We start from the raw sequence: 14,078 nt of genomic DNA on the forward strand, positions 1-14,078 counted from the left end.
TCAATTCGGTTCCCAGAGAACTTTCCTTCCTACATGTTTTTGTGAAAAAACAATAAATTGTTCATTGACTCTTTCTTCAGGCATGGTCCGCCTTGCTAGTATGACGTAGCCCACCGCGCTTAGGTTACGTTCGCTGTTAGCACTCGGGGATGCACAGGATGCGTTCGGATAGAATGAAGGGACAGTTTCGGGAATTCCTTCTCATGCGCTCTCCACAAGTCGCAAAGCTCAAACGTTCCTGAGCACGAGTAGTCCTTCTTGCCGTGCAGATACTCCTCCAATTCGTCGGTGGCTACTTTGTCATCTTCCGCGTCACACCAGTCTTGAAACAAACCCAGGCACCTTCTTTTCGAGGCGGGATCTCGAAAGTCATTGTCAGTCTCATCTTCATTTTGGGTCATTGCTTCAGTGACACAGACAAGTAGCTGTCTGACGTGCGCGTAGATTTTAAGGCGCTCGTCCTCGGGCAGCATGCGGAGTTGGCGGAACTGAAGCCAGAAAAATGTGGCGGTCTTGTGGAGGAGAGAAATGTTTAGCCTTGTGTCCAGAAAATGACGAGCACGGGCCTTGGTCTTCTCGATTTCCACTGCCTCTACTGCAGACACCGGAGCATGTTCAAGGTGGTTCTTCAATGGGGAGGCGTAAAGCACAACCAGAGGAAGCGTTGGACGTTTTTCCTCCTCGAACGCGTCTCTAGCATCTTTGAAGGGTTGCAGGAACTCGATTAACTCGTTGAGTGTTGTCTTCTTCACGCTTTTCATCACTGGATTGTTCCTTGACTTGAGCAGAGCTTCTATCTTCTCGAACTGAGAGCATGGATACCTTCCGCGCACGCGGTCGTCACTTTTTCCTTTACGTCCGCGGGCACGGGAGGTTCAAGGCATTGAGGATAAAAAAAGAAGGAATACTTGCGCTGTTTAATGAAACCTTGATTGTGACGACTGAGATGAGACATCCCGGTCTTTGAACGAACGACACTGAACATGTCCTTTGGGCACTGCCGTTCTGGAGTCCACAGCTGTGAGAATTTTTTTTTTTCCGTACGAGGCTCTTAAAGTTTGTCTTCTCAACAGGTTTGTAGAGCACAAATTATGCCAGGCTCGCCGATTGTCGGTATTGGCGCCCCACCTTTTATTGCTGCCACCGGGACAGAAAGTGGCAGTATAGAAATTAAATGGTAATACAAGAAAAGTTTCCATGGAAAAATGGACTCGTCAAGCGTCTATTTGTTATTGGAAGGTTCACGGGCAGGACAGAGGTTAATTCTATTGGTTATTTCGAACCCGGAAAGATCCTAGAAGAAAAGAAGAGACAATCAGAACCTCGTTAGAGCATCTTCAAAAGGCCGCGTAAACAAAACAACAACAAAAATTATCCAGGGTACGTTAGCTTGTCTTTTGTGGCATAGTAAGGCCCCCGCAGAAAGTACAAAGTCAAGGTCACGTTTTTTCTTCCTTTTTTTAGTTTCAAAAGCAGAGAAAAAAATAGAATCATGTTTTACCTTGCGACCGGTGTGCCCCCGTTTTCTTGCCCGCACTCTCCCACTGTGCTGGTGGAGTCCATACGTTTTCTTTTATCCGGTTGAAGGCTTTTTAACTGCAAGACGCCTTTTTGTTATTGTGAACGGCGCTGTAGTGACTTTGCACTTCACCTTTTTTGTTTCAAATAAACCTAAAAGATGAACGAGCAAACTTTTTTTCTCAACAATTTAGAATTTACGGCACACGACTGCCCAAGCACGGCACGGCCCGGGTCGACGCGGCCCAAAAACTTTTTTGTTCAAACCCGAGCCCGGCCCTGGCCCGACAAAAATACGTGCTACTCGACCCGGGCCCGGCCCGCGGGCCGGGCTCTAGCTTTCGGGCTGGCCCGGGCCCGTGCAGTGCTCTAGCCTCATCCCCGAGGATGCACAAAGGCTGGGGGCGCGACATTAGGGACTTGAAGAGAATTCGCAGCTAACGCCTTCCCAATGTTTGAATCCCTAAAATCTCCGACTGATGCCCAGTAGCACCAATGTCCTCCAAGGTGAATCGGCAGCGAGCATCAACAACGGCTAGAAGTTCCATAGAGTAAAACTTTTTGTAATTAAAACATGTCGTCGTTGAGTTGGAGGGACATCTCATTGCAAAATGTTTCCCGTCAATAGCTCCAATAGCGTTCGGAAATTTCATTTAACCTCAAACTATCTGCGGATCTCTTCCCACGTGGCAGCTGTTGGCGGCTTCAAAACCAAGGGTGCCAGCATCTCCCGAAGGCAGGCAACACCTCCCGGAGGATGGAAGGCAGTGTTGCCTTGTGCCTCCTGTAGCTGACACCAACGTGTCCCAGGGATCCAGGCGATGCGAGGAACCTGGAAATATTGCATGGATTGTCTGCATTAGAGAAGTGACTAATCAAAAGGTCTTATGATTGGCTACAACTTGGCCCAATATAATCTCTTCAGCAACGACATCCTGCCAAGATACGCTATTACAAAGACAAATCTGAGTGATTCTAATACGCAAGTGAGATTTTGTGAAAAAGTTTAAATATGGTTATCATGCATAAATTATCTCCAACCTGCGTTTGCGAGTATTTTGTGAACCCTCGCAGTAATACTGTACTTCATACAACCTTCAGCTGACCGGGCAGCAAAGTTTGAAATGAGTCTTTCTTCAGACCTTTCCAATAGAGATCTCCTGGCCGATGCCATTTGCAGAGTCCGTGCGTATGGCACCTGACTCGCTATTTTCTCAAGCGATGAACATTCGCATACTAGTCTGTGGAGGTCGCAAGCTGGGCTGCAGATTTGTAAACATTGGAAACGCGTATACATGGCTTGCATACGATGTCATTCTACAGTGTTGGTGCTAGTAATGTTGGCTGGTGCTATTCCCACGACCGACTGTACTTCTGACCTGTCAATAGAAGGTTTCTGTATGGAACCCTTCCAGCAGTGCCATGTCATGGCTGGCAGTGGCTACAATTATGGGATGTTTGGTTGCTGGCTCGCAAGTGTAAAAAGCCCAAGGTCTCCAGCACCAAATGTGCAATGTAAATTTATTTGTTGTTTCCAGTCTATAGACATTTTTGGCTGCATGATATGCACATGGCGTCCTCTTTTGAAAGAAATTAAGGTTGCGGGCATTGTGTTTCGCACATTTGAAATGAAATAACAGTGTGAAAATGCTGCTATTCTTCCAAATACCCTTACGTAAAAGAGTAACAGTGCCATTTTCACGTTCGTCCACCGCGACAATTATACCAAGGAGGTGCCTGTTTCCAGACATTCTTTACATCTGCATAATCCTGCAAATACAACTAGAACAGCATTAACACAAACTATACTTACTAAACCCCATCTAAATTAGGGCACAGTATTGCCACGTAAAAGAGGGTTTGGAATGCAAGTCCTTCTTATAGGCTGCTATACCGGCTGCCGACACAATATTATTCGCAGAATTATACTGACAGGCATGTAGCCAGGATTTTATTTTGGGGATGGGGGGGGGGGGGGGGGGGGGGGGCGCCGGCCGGGCCATGGCAAAACGTCATAGCTGGGAGAGGAGGTCCCAGTAAAACTGAGAATTTCAGACCGACCAACCCCCGACCCCGACCTCGACGGCCGTAAACTGGAAATAAAAGCCTAATCGGCGAACTTGTGCCAGAAGCATAAGAGGGAATCCGTCGAAACAGCAGCAGCGTACGTCGCGGCGTCGGCGTGAGAGCCGGCTGGAGCGAGAGTGAATGTGCTTGTCGTCGGGAAAATCTAAGCTCACGCTCGACTCTTTATTTACTATAGTCGCCATCTCGAACATTCAACCTAAAATGTTCGAGACTGACTAGGCAAGGTCATTCTGGCGTCCTTATTGTTTACACTCGGGGAAAGAGTAAACACGAATCATCTATATGTAAGGATAGATTCCTCCTCGGTCATGCACGCGGAAATATAGCTTACCGCATGTTATTGCCCAGCTGCTTCGCTATTTGGGGTCTTACTTAAAACTGAAGAATCAGTAGGATTTTTTATCAGTGTGATGATGACAAGAAGATAGAAAATACACACCCGTATTGCGAGCCTGAAAAGCGAAGTTTCTGGTCTCAGACCGCTCATCTTAGAGTCAAAATAATTACTCCTTTATTGCGAACCACGTCAACAGCAAAATGAAAAATGGCCCGACGCTTCTTTGGTTTTATGTTATAAACAGATGATTTTTCTCGGTATATTTTTAACAGATCTCCATGCGTGTGATAATTTTCGCCAGACAATATCGTATCGCAGGTAGAAACAATTCGTATTTATAAACTTGATGTGTTCCCTTATACACGCCATGTTTCAAATGATTACGAAATCATAATCGGATTATTGTGCAAACTATTGAAGCAGTTGCAGGCGGCATACTTCAGTCATTCCGTGTGCGTTTGTCATACGTTTGTTGTCTGCATCTCGAGACGTCTCGAAGACCGGAAGTTGTCGTTACAAATATTTCAGAAACAGCCGATTCTCGCGGCAAACTTCTGTCGTGGTAAGTGTGAGATCTAGGCTCCCTATACACCAACTCATGTTTACAAACAAACCGGAGCGCCCATAGCGGACGCCACCGGCGCCGCGCGTGAGCGATGGAGTGTGGGCAAGAAGCTCGCCGTCGCCCATAAACAAACCATTGAAATGCGATGTTGTCGGCGTCGGTGCGAGTCCCCCTACCTTTCTTTACGCTCGAATTCTTGATTCTACGTCTTCCTGAGCAATGCCGGACTACTAGAGTGGCCTCAGCGAAATTACCGAGGCTCGTTACACCGCAAAACTTCGCGTGAATAATGTGACATGCGGCGATTCATTCCGCGTGGGCGCCGCAGAATGTACGCTGAAGCCTGATTTGCATGATAAGATTTCGCTCGCAATTTTCAGTCGCGACGACGCCCGGGCTGCAAAAACGTAAACCGTTGCTGAGATGGTCGACGTCGATACTGAAAATCGCAAGCAGAATTGGATCAGTTGAAGCAGGCATAACAAGTCGGTGATGGCCACTGGTAACAATGATCAACGTCTCCTTGTATCTACTGTTTACATCGAGCCTGCTTACCAACCTTCAAACTTAAGTCTTTTGAGGCCTGCACTGACTTCTTATCGCAAGTACCGGGTCTACGGGCCGGTGTCGTCTAAAAGAGCAGACGACAAGCAGAGGCGTTTGAAAGAGCATGACGACAGTTCGAATGATCAGGCGGCCGTTCGAACTTGAAGACGCACCGAATGTAATCCGCAGGTGGTCCGTACAACTTGACGGTTTTCCGGCGTTCATGTTGGAACAAAACAAATAAATCTAATGACCACAAGCATCCATGAATTCAACCCAAAGATCTTCCCGCCCAAGCAATCGTGGTCTGACGGCGTCTGGTTTTCCATTTTCACGGCACATATCCACGTTCTCGGACGAACGAGCACATGTAAACTGATCTTCAGACCTTTCTCGACTGTTTTGGTACAGCCCCAGTAGCGGCGTTTTGACGAGAAAGCAGGTTTTTGTCAGGTTCCTTTCAAAACAACGCAGGAATAAACGTCTCACATGGGGACTTCTGCCCACAGCCCCAGACCGGAAGTGCGCCCGACGCGCCACCACCGCGCCGTGACGTAACAGAGATGAGTTCGCGTATACACCTTTCCCTCAAGGGCGCAGCCATCACGTGTATTGCGCATGCGCATCTTGAAAGTCTCACTTCCGGTATGCGGTAAAACATCGTTCTGTTCTCTCCACGCCGCCGGAAGGTGTTTACGAAAAATGCGTGTTCTTGTTTTGCCTCGCCTATTTTTTCTTACATATTCCATGTTGAAATATTTTATTATTTTTATTGCCCCGGATACCAGATACGGAACACACATGACTGAGAACGACAGTAAACGTCTATATCTATTCTTTTGAGAAATTCAAATTCCACGCCCGATTTTTGATCCGATCGCTCTTTCGGAGCGAAATCAATATTCGTAAAGCCCCTTCATGTTTCAAAAGTAGCGCAAGGTGCACCAATGCAGGAGGCACGTGCAACGTGCAGCCTTTGGGAAGATCATGGCGGCACAGCGCAGCACTGAGCGAGATTTCAGACGCCATGTTCTTCCCAGAAGGGGCGCGAGGAACGTGTCTCGAGCAGTTCCCCGACAACGAATGGCGTGACTTTTCCATAACAACGCCCTCTAGCAACGGTTTGTCTGGACCGGTGACGTCACACTTGTTTCTCAGCATCGTTGTTGCCACTGTGCGAAATAGAAAGAGTTGTAATGCACCTCCGATACTGCACCAGAATCAAGCACGTTACTATGGAAATACGGGTCCATCTGCCGCGTCCCCGGCCGGCAGAACTATGCGTGGTGCAACTTCGTCTTCTATTTGCGTACCTCGTGGGTTTATTTTCCCTCTAAATGCGTTCACGTGTTTTTGTTTATTGAATTTTTTTCCCCCGATTTTTACCAGTTAGGCCGCGCGCTTGGCAGCCTTCTCATCGCGCATTCCCCGTCCGTTCTTGTGTTGCCCTTTGCTTGGGGTTCCTCTCCTAGCGTCGCGATGCGCCAAAGACACATATAGAAACACTCGCTCGACGTAAAGGTCAACTCAACTCACTGACGTCATGCCAGTGCGCTGGCGCTGCTGTCGTGTATTGCGCATGCGGAGACGCTTCACTCCTCCCGAATTTCGTTTCTGCGCAGGCGCAGTGCCCACACCTAGTGTGGGCAAAGCGGGCTCCTTTGGAAACACTGTGTTGGTGTATACTTTGTTTCAATTCAAGTCGGACCCTAGCCAACGCTCTTATCCGGTGAGGATAAGCAAGCCGCCCCAAAAGAGCATCGTCACGGCGCTCGGTTTTATTGTGGATTTCCTATCAAAACCTAAAACAAAGTTTCGCAGAAAAGAGCTGGAACTGCGGGAACGTGGCGCATTCAGTGTGCGTGATTCATTCGGTTTGATTATATTGCAATTCGATGCAAATGTGCAAACGAGCTAGACAAGAGTGACGGAAATAATCCCAGGAGAAGGGGAATAAGAGGAACAAAGGAGTAACACAAATCTCCAGACATCGCTAGGTGATTGGTGCGCGACCGAAAAAAATCCGCCTGGTCCGGGTGTCGAACCCGGGACCTCTCCATTTCCAGTGGAGCGGTCTACCAACTGAGCTAACCAGGAGTAAGGCATCAGTAGAGCAGACAGGTTTTATTTGTCTGCTCTATTGACGGGCCCCTGCAAAGCGTTTCTGACCATTTTTTTTTTTTAATTTTCATCATGCTCGCTCGAACTAGTGCCGCTAGCGTGTGGGACTCTAGCAACACATTAAAAAAAAAAAAATAAAGAGGAAATCTGATTTACTTTGAACATAATGGGTGAATTTCTAATTTTGAGCCCACTTTTGATTGTTGATGACATCACTGGTCTGAACTAGAGCCACTCGATATGGCAGCATAGCTGCCAGAGTAGCGCCACGCTTTTCCCTGTGCCGCCTCTCACCGTGATTGGTCACACGCGGTACCATAGCAACGAGCTGAGCTGGCTCGGTTTCCTTAGCAACCGAGTGACTACTCGTCACGTGACCTCGCAAGAGCCTTGATGTCACCGGTAAGATGGCAGCGCCCAGAGCTGGTGGATACGAGTTTGTTCGGTGCGCGGTAATCGTAATGTGCCGCTGCTTGCCGACGATTTCGGACTTTGTGCTCTCTGACGCAGGTATAACGTGAAGTTCTAAAAGAATGTGACTTTATACCTTTTCTGTGCAAGATCGCTCTGGATATTTGCACCTGTGCGACAGCATCAGTCATATCGCCGTAGCGGTGCTCGTATTCCTGGATCTGTTCGAGGATCGATAAGACATTTTGCATGCAATTTTTGCATTCGCCTAGCCTTGTTTGATCGTTGGAATGTCTGAGAATCAATGCGAATTGTATGCGCCGTATGTTGGACCTTGGGGAAGTTGTTTCAGCCCCAGGTAACCGCGTAATCACAAACTTTCAGCGAGGAAGTTCCTGCGATCTTTACGTTTTGTACTAATCAACGATCTTACGATATGGCTTTTAGGATAACATTTTCGCAATTTCTAGCTCCCTTTGAATGTTGGAATTTCTGAGAATCGAAACGAAAGGTATACGTCGTGTGTAAAGCCTAGGGGAAGTTGTTTCAGCCCTGGGTCACCGAATAATCACAGCAACTTTAAGCAAGGAAGCGCCTGCGACCTTTAACCTTTTGTACTAATCGACGATTTTACGAATTCACAGTTCTGAAGACTTTGATAAACGTCCTTTCGTTGCAATAGCTTGCATTTGATTGCAGTGTTTCTTTTTTTTGTTTTTTTTTTTCAAGTGACAAGCTGGCGTTTGCTCAAATGACGTATATGAAATGACCTGCTCTATAAGAATGCATCAACACACACTATTAAATTTATATGCTCAGAAGTGTGTTCGTCTTTGTAATTAACAAGTTACAGACAATTATTTTCTACGAGTGTGATATTTGTTTTCTGTAGCTGGGCCCCTTTTGTACTCATTAATGTCCGTGTGCTATGATGTTATCATCATGTGTGCATGGTTCTAAATATCCTCTTTGCAATGCCTGCAAAAGTCAAAATGACGTCAGCCGACCTCAGCTCACACATTTGAAACGAAAACTGCGTCACTCGGACGTATGCGCTCGTGAACAATCAATTCGTCGATGAATATTTGAATTCGCGTTCGTGACCAATGAGTGCACATGAGTGCACTTGCGAATGACAAGTTCTATGGTGTGCTTAAAAAGCACAGTGGAAGCTTGGGGTCGTCGTACCGGTGCCCTAGCATGTCACGACCGCGTGATTCCACTGTTCTCTTTTGAGTTGAGGATTAAGGCTAAGGAAGAAGAAGCTAAAGAATCATTTCATGGCCCCTTTAACACGGGTATGCGTGCTACACCAGATAAAAATATTGACATTTTGCATGCCGGTAAACTTCCGGACGACCACTTGGCCTGTCGGCAAGAACACCTCATATCCGGCGTCCGTCTCTTTTGATGGCGTTAACAATCCTCTGTAGACCATTGTGCTGTCCTTCTTGGTTTAACCCTGTCGACTGTTCATCGCCCAAAACGAGGTTGATACCGTCGTCGACGCCGCTCCCCGCCAGTCGGTGAAATAATCTCATCTTGAATGAATGATTGGGTCTTGAAGAATGATGGTGCTAAGCATACATTCTCTTACTATGGGGCAGTCGAGCAGCAGTCATGTCCCAAGGCAATCGTCCTGTCGTGGCCGGCGTAATCGGATTTTGTTCCATAGGAGCGGAGTCCGAAAGTACAAGGGCGGTACGTTCGTCCCACGACGCCGCCGCCATACCGGCGGCGCAGAAAACCACTCTCCTTGTCCGTGCACGCTGCAAATCGTCTCATTCCACAGAAGAAACAGGCACCGCTCCTCCAGAGGCCCGTGCCGTACCGCCATGCCCAAAGCGTCCTTTAGGTCTTTTACCACTTTTCAATTAACGAATGGAGATATCAACTAGATAAAGGTTGCTGCCCGGCGTCGCTAGCAGTACGGTTACCATAGAAACCTCCCAGGCCCAAAATGGAGATCACTATTGACGCTTCTGACGTCGTGTATCTAGATAATTTTGCGTCGTGTCGCTACTCTGGCAGCTACGCTGCCATATAGAGTGGCTCTAGTGACTCTGAACCAACCAACGCCCCACCGATTAACGGGTGTTCCAAACAAACATTTGAGTGAGAATCACGCGCTTCAAAGGATCAGAAGGGGTCACATGCGCCCATTCAGCCAGTCCTACCGCCAGAATCCTATGACGTCATTATCGTACGCTCAAGACCAATGCCGTCACTGAACGCTCGTGTTTGACACTGACAGGCACGCACTTCGAAGCAGCATTTGGTTTTCTTTGTTCCTTTGCAGTGTCTCCTTTAAAGGGATCGTAAAACGATTTTCCTTCTTCTTCATCATTATCTTTAATCCACAACTCAAATGTGAATAGACCGATCTCACCAGCCAGTTTGACTAGGCCACCGCTGCCGCAATGCATCGAGGGAACTTCAGTCTTTCTGTGCGTGCGACAACCTCGCTGGAGCTCTGCGCATGCAGGGCACGAGCAGTCTCGTGCACTGCCGATTGCCCCCTGTGAACTAAAGTTATGGCTGCCTCGCGCATGCGTCGAACGCTTGGTGAGATCGGTCTATTGTGAAATCGCGTCGTCGTGACATTAGAGAGTTTTAGTAGATCGTTCCGATACCTCCGATAGCCCCGATAACGATACTATCCATGCACAAGGGAGGCGGTGGCGGAGTATCGGGTATCGTTATCGGAGTCATGGGAACGATCTACTAAAACTCTCTATTCTTCGGCACCGGTGCGATGACTCCAAGCTTCTACCGTGCTTTTTTTTTTTTTTTTTTTTTTGTTTATGCACACCATAGAACTTGTCATTCGCCAGTGACGATAAGTTCCGTCAGGGCACTCATTGGGCACGAACGCGAATCCAAATATTCGTCGACGGATTGATTGTTGACGAGCGCATACGTCCGAGTGACGCAGTTCTGGTGTCCAATGCGTGAGCTGGGCTCTGCTGATGTCAGTTTGGCGCCGGTGACGCGCTTTTGGAACCGGGGATGTATCTTAGTGATAAGGCGGAGAGCTTTCGAAGGCAAGAAGGTACAAAATAGTCCGCTATATTTTCAAAGGTTCGTACCGAAAAGCTGGCTTTTGACTTTTTACCCTCTTCCTTTTGGCCAACCAAACGATATGCGATTAGTAAAGTCCCAATTTAAAATAATTTATCCCAGCCCAAAATTTGTTTCATGGCCCCTTTAAGCCGGGGTCACACTGCTCGAACGTGATGCAAAAGGCAGTCTGCAAACACAAGTCACCGCAATATCCGTGGTTCGAATGCCGCGTGCCAAATTTCTCCTTGAGCTCATTGCCATATGGCACTCGAAGCACGGATCTCGTGGTGACTAGCGTTCGAGTCTGTATGCCGACGGCTTCCACGGCTTTACTAGGGCATTATTTGGGGGAGAGGGGGGGGGGGGGGGGGGGGGTTGGAGGCAATACTAAATGTAAAACAAAATACAAAGCACTAATAAGTGTAAAACATTCGATGATTCGCCTAAGATTTGAAATGATAATGACGTCACGCCAACTTTGCAATGTAAAAAAAAAAAACAGACAGCTATGAGTACAAAAAAAAAATTAAGATCTCAATCTAGCAATGCAGTAACTAGTGTAACAGTGCATGGGCATTTTTGGGTCCGTTGTACCAAAATGTGTTAACAATTTTTCCTTCAAAACTACCGTCCACCTCTCTGTTGTCAGTTTGTATTTTCCTGACCACCCAGTAGCATTTTTTACGCTTTTTAATAATAATGAAATTGTGAAGAACGGGTGTTTGCACGCCCCATTTATGGCAACCGCGTTAGCGTCAATTTGGCCATATTTCTCGCTTGATAACTTAAAAGCCACACAAATATTGCATTGTTTTTTTCGCAGATTCTGTTAGTACGTCCTATAAACGTTAATTTCGCAGAGTTTAAAGAATATTAACGATTGCCTTTTTTTTAAGAATGATTTTCAAAGTAATATATATTTAGTTAAATGCCCCAGTGTGAGCAATTCTTGTAAATTTCTCCCGCTAACCAGGACAACAATATTTTATGCAAAGATAAACTATATAAAGGGAAACACACTGGTAAAGTTTGAAGATTTTAGCTTTTATAGATACTTTAATCCAGAGTGTTATAGCGGAATGTGCCGTGTTTGCGATTTTGTTTCTCCAGAAACGACCCTAATAGTCGGTGATTAATACTTTTTATCAAATCTTCCTATGTCTAGTTTGTCAGTAAATATTTCTAGACCCGTAGCCAGAACAGTCTTTCGGGGAAGCCCCGCGAAACGCCAACAACGCGAGATACGCAAAACGCACACGTGACTGAAAGAACGCTTAAATTATTTTTTCACAGACAATTTTTTTTTTCAGAAACAAGGATTGTTTGTTTTTTCTAAGCATCGAACCAGCAATATATATATATATATATATATATATATATATATATATATATATATATATATATATATATATATATATATATATATATATATATATATATATATATATATATATATATATATATATATATATATATATATATATATATATATCAGGGTGTCGAACCGGAACCGAACCGAACACCGGAACCGAACCGGTATTTTTCCGAAACTGAACCCGAACCCGAACCGGTATTTTTCCGAAACTGAACCCGAACCCGAACCGTTATATTGTTATCGCGATGTTATCGCGAGAAACAATTGAGCGGGCCCATCGGATTGGGAGATTTAATCCTTCTAAAAACAGGCCCATTGTTGTGAAGTTTTCTTTTTTTAAGCAGAAGGAGGCTGTTATAAGGTCGTGTTACAAACTAAAAGATACAGGTGTTTCGGTCAGTGAAGACTATGCTAAAAATGTACAATTCGCGAGGAAGAAGCTCTTGGAATTTGCCCGTACTCAAGGTAGTCCTTTTAAACTCCGGTTCGACAAACTGGTTATTGGTGATAAGCAATTTCATTTTAATTATGCCACAAGCCATGTTTACGAAGCTGCCACATAACTAACTAGACGTAGTGGGAACAGACCTGCTGCCTCGGAATTAGGGGAAGTTTTATCTGCTGAAGCACGTTGCTGCACTTCCTTTCCAAATAACTTTTCTGTTCTTTTCACTAACATAAGAAGCGTCATTCACAACCGAGACGATTTGTCATCAATTATTGATGCGTCATCTAGTGATATTGTTGTTTTAACAGAAACTTGGCTTTCGAGCGGTGTTCGTGACAGCGAGATTTTTCATTGTTCCAAGGGGTATAGGTTTTTTAGGCATAATAGGAGTGATAGGCGGGGTGGCGGGGTTTTAATCGCAGTAAACGATAGTATGGAATGTTTTCATGTCGATATTGTCACCCCACTTGAACTTGTTTGTGTGCGTTTGCGATGCCTGCACAGATATATTATCATGTGTGTCTGCTACCGCCCCCCTAATGCTCCTGCAAATTTTACTTCTGATCTGTATGACGCGCTGAACGTTATCTCTTCTAGATTTCCTCGTGCCCCTTTGTTACTACTAGGCGATTTTAACCTTCCGCTAATTGATTGGTCCGGAGCGTTCCCGATTGCATCTGGGGGCTCTCCTGACTACACCGAGTTCTTGAACCTTTGTGCCGATTTTTCCTTTTTACAATCTGTCACTGAACCCACCCGAGTTACCAGTACAACGGCCAATATATTAGACCTTATTCTATCTACTGACCCAGACCTTGTCTCATCCATAACTTACTTACCGGGAATTAGCGATCACTCGATTTTGCACTTTTATTTGCAACTTCCAGCTTATTTTGAAAAGAAAACCACGAAACATTTTCTCGATTATGATAAAGCTAACTTCGATACCATTAATAGCGAACTAGCTGCTTTTCTCGATGAGTTCCTTTTTAATTTCTCACACCGCACAGTTGATGCCAATTGGAATATGTTTAAAACCAAAGTAAGCTCTTTAATTACCTCTTTTATCCCATGTAGGCCTATCATTTCTAACCACTTATCGCCCTGGTTCAACAGATCTGTTAAGCGTCTTTCTAATAAAAAGAAACGTCTTTTCCGGACTGCCAAGCTTACTGGACTTTCTGAACGATGGGAAGCTTATAGCGCAGCAGCTTGTTCCTATAAGACCGCTATCGCGGAGGCCAAGCGAACATTTTTTTCTGTAACCCTCCCCTCTATGCTAACTAACAGTCCTAAACAATTTTGGAATATGTATAGCGGGTCTAAAAATACAGTGCTTTCGCTGACATGTGATGATGGCGTGATAGTTCCTAGTCAAAGTTGTGCTTCCGTTTTTAATGAATATTTTGTCAAAGAATTTGCTAGTGATGTTGCTCCTGTTTACCCTGGTACTTTCCCGAGATATGTTTTTTTTCAAATGGATCCACTTGCTTTTGACTATGACGGAATTATAAAACTTATTGGTGATTTAAAACCATCTTCCTCCTGTGGCGTTGACAATATCACACCGAAATTTCTTAAGAGAACTAAAAATTACATTTCCATT

This window comes from Ixodes scapularis, unplaced genomic scaffold, assembly GCF_016920785.2.
Source record: "Ixodes scapularis isolate PalLabHiFi unplaced genomic scaffold, ASM1692078v2 ptg001354l_1__unscaffolded, whole genome shotgun sequence".
Classification (NCBI taxonomy): domain Eukaryota; kingdom Metazoa; phylum Arthropoda; class Arachnida; order Ixodida; family Ixodidae; genus Ixodes; species Ixodes scapularis.